Source organism: Herpailurus yagouaroundi, unplaced genomic scaffold (assembly GCF_014898765.1).
Source record: "Herpailurus yagouaroundi ecotype Mexico unplaced genomic scaffold, PumYag 166, whole genome shotgun sequence".
In the NCBI taxonomy this organism is placed as follows: Eukaryota; Metazoa; Chordata; class Mammalia; order Carnivora; family Felidae; genus Herpailurus; species Herpailurus yagouaroundi.
The window spans coordinates 10,618,965-10,621,919 of record NW_024412407.1 but is presented as its reverse complement, the minus strand read 5'-3'; the positions used below and the strand labels follow the sequence as shown (position 1 = coordinate 10,621,919).

Genomic DNA, 2,955 nt, shown 5'->3' with positions numbered 1-2,955 from the left:
AGCCTGTTTCCGATTCTGTGTCTCCCTCTCTCTCTCTGCCCCTCCCCTGTTCATGCTCTGTCTCTCTCTGTCCCAAAAATAAATAAAAAACGTTGAAAAAAAAAAAACAAAAAACAAAAACAAAATAGGCTTAAATTAATCCAGAATCTTAAACCTTCTTGAAAGCCCAGTTACAAATTTTTACAGACACAAGTTTTTAAGGTTGATGCACAGAAAAATTCCAACCATACAACTGGCATCAGAGAGAAAAAAACCCTTACAGATGTTCTTGAAGCAGTAGATAAGAGAATCCTCTGAAGAAGCCTTTACTCACCCTTCGCATAACCCATGGCTACCATACCAGATAGTGCTATAAGAAAGATAAAATGCCCATGGGCCCCATACTACTCAGTTCTGTGTGTTAACTACAATCTCTAGGTAATTTGTCATCATCTGAACCTTCACTCCATTTCTACAATGTATTCTACCAATCTGAACCAATTTAGCAAACCCCCACCCCCAATTATGCCATGTAGAAATCACAGCAAAGTCTCTATATCTTAATTTCTTAGACTAAATGAGGATATATTTATTTTCCTTCTTTCCGTGATTTCCTGCACAGTCTCCTCAGTTTCTTGCCATAACTGAAACCTGGCTATTTCCTCAGGCTTCTTCTCTAGTCTTCTCAAGTGAGGACTCTTTTTCCTTTGACACCCACCTAACTTAGGACCTGGAGATAGTAAATATTTTCTATTTGCCACAGCTCCAAACCATTTATCCCTCCTCTACCTCCCCAAATCCCAGCTCTTTCGAAGCTCATGCCATCTGGCTCTACCATCTGCTATCATCTTCTCTTTGATCCCCAGATGACTCTTCTTCATTCACTGATGCCTTTAGTGCCTCCCTCAATGTCTATCCAGCATGACTTTCACGTCCATCTACATGCATCATCTATTTAACACCACAGTCCTTGATCTCCACCTCAATCCACTTCCACGTCATCTTGGTCATAACCTTGACCTTCTCATCACAAAAAATTACATCAGCTTTAAGCATCTGGCTCTCTGATTACTGTCAAGAGATGACAGTACATGATGGCTGTCCTTTGATCACGCAGTACTTCCACCTCAGTAATTCTTATACATTGCGAAGGCCTCTCATCTGCTTCTACAAGCCTACCATAGTCCATTCTCCACATAGCCAGAATGATGATTTAAAAGGTAAATTAAGTCATATCACAATTCTCTTTAAAACCTCTGATCACATTTAGAATGAAATCCAAACTGCTTACCCTGGCTTCCAAAGACTTCTAAGATTCTGGCCTCTGTTTATTCTCCAAACTTATCTTGTATCCTTTCCCCATTACCCACTATACTCCCAACCACACCAGCTTTCTTCAGTTCCTTTGTGTTAACTGTTCCTGCTGATTAAATTAGCCCTTCCCCAATGACATCCTCAGAGAGGTCTTCCCTGACTAATATGGTAAAGGAACCAGCAAGGCACTCTTTCACCAAACTCTATTCAATTTTCTGCACAGTATTTCTATCTAATAATTTTCCCTATTATTTACGGTAGACCTCTCACAACTACAATGTTAGCTCTATGGGAGCAAGAACCGTGTCTGCCTAATTGACTAATTATCTCACATTCAGAACAGCGTCAAGCATATAGTAAGCATGCAACCAATACTGACTGTTGAATAATGAAACTAGTACAAAATAAGAGCTGTAAGAGTGAAGAGGAAGAAAAAAGAGATCACTCCGGCCTATGATAATCAGAAAAGGTGTAATGTGAGAAGTGGCCATCTAAGTCTTCAAAATTATTCAAGAGACAGAAATAAGGTAAAAACGTATAAGTAACATACAAACAAAATATGCAATGTGCCAGGGAAAATTGAACAGTCCAGACACAGGAGTAATGTCTTACAGTACAGTTCTAGAAAATACGGTTTGGATTAGAGCCAAACTGCCAGTGAATGCCCTGCCAAGGACTTAGGATCTATTGAGTGGTCAATAGATGGCTACTGCAGGTGTTTGAGTAGAAAAATGGCACAATCCAAAAAGCTGTTTTAATAAGATGAATAATGGCAATGAGCAGGATGAATGTGATGAAGTATTCCAAGAGTTTCAAAGCAATGTGATCAAGAGCACTGTTTTAGGATTGGCCTTGTAAAGAATAAAGATCTACTCTCTCCCAGTAAAAGCAAGATGTGACGACATTCTAAACTACTAGGATAGGTAGAACTGAAAAGAACGTAATGATCAGGGAATTACAACAACCATCTTATAAAAGAATGTAGCTGAGCTGGAGGGGGCCAAGGAGCCCACGTGGAGTTAAACACAAATGTGCAGTGTTCCTAAACAGATTTCTTGATGCGGGTACGGGGTGGAGAGGGGAGTGAGTAGTTTGGCTAACCCAAGACAGGGTAATTGTTGGTTGAGGGTAGATTCTGGGGAGATGTTAGAAATGCAGCAGGTAGTGCCTTTTCCCCTCACGCTCTTTCTTCCAATGCCAACGCTCAGCCGAACTCACTCTTACTTGCTTCCTGTCACCAATTTGCAGAACTAGTCTCCGGCGGTGTTGCCTTCTGGCTAATCCGAAAGTACCCCCCAGACACAGCCAATGGCTCCACTTCTCCCTCCACTTCCCCCTCCTGTCCCAACGCACGATACTAGCCCATGTCGCCCTCCTCTTGCGGGCAAACAGTCGGGGGTCCCATTACTAATCACGTCATTGCCCCCCACAGAAACGCCAAAACTCGCAAGATTGACCCGGTCTACCTCACGTCCACGTTACGGAATTCCTGGGCACAAAACTGTGCGCAAGTCCGGAAGCGCTAAAATACTTAGCCTCCGACAGCGGAGTAATTAAAGGGGCAGGCTGCCACTTAAAGCAGAGCCTTACTCAAGACCCGGAATTTCTCTGCGGAGACGCCAGGACTTGCAAAGAGGAGGGGCGGGGTTTGGACGTGGGCGG

The 2,955-nt window shown here is 42.7% G+C and overlaps 1 protein-coding gene across 3 annotated transcripts in view; it reads right to left on the bottom strand.

Annotated features, from left to right (window-relative positions):
- PUS7L (pseudouridine synthase 7 like) overlaps positions 1 to 2,842 on the bottom strand; it is a 33,195-nt gene extending 30,353 nt beyond the window's left edge. For 2 of the 3 annotated variants that reach the window (XM_040488388.1, XM_040488389.1), the window contains exon 1: positions 2,751 to 2,842. The gene's annotated coding sequence lies outside the window, so the exon portion shown is untranslated. The remainder of the gene's footprint in view (positions 1 to 2,750) is intronic. The other variant, XM_040488390.1, reaches the window with a different exon arrangement.
- Between the last annotated feature and the right edge of the window lie 113 nt (positions 2,843 to 2,955).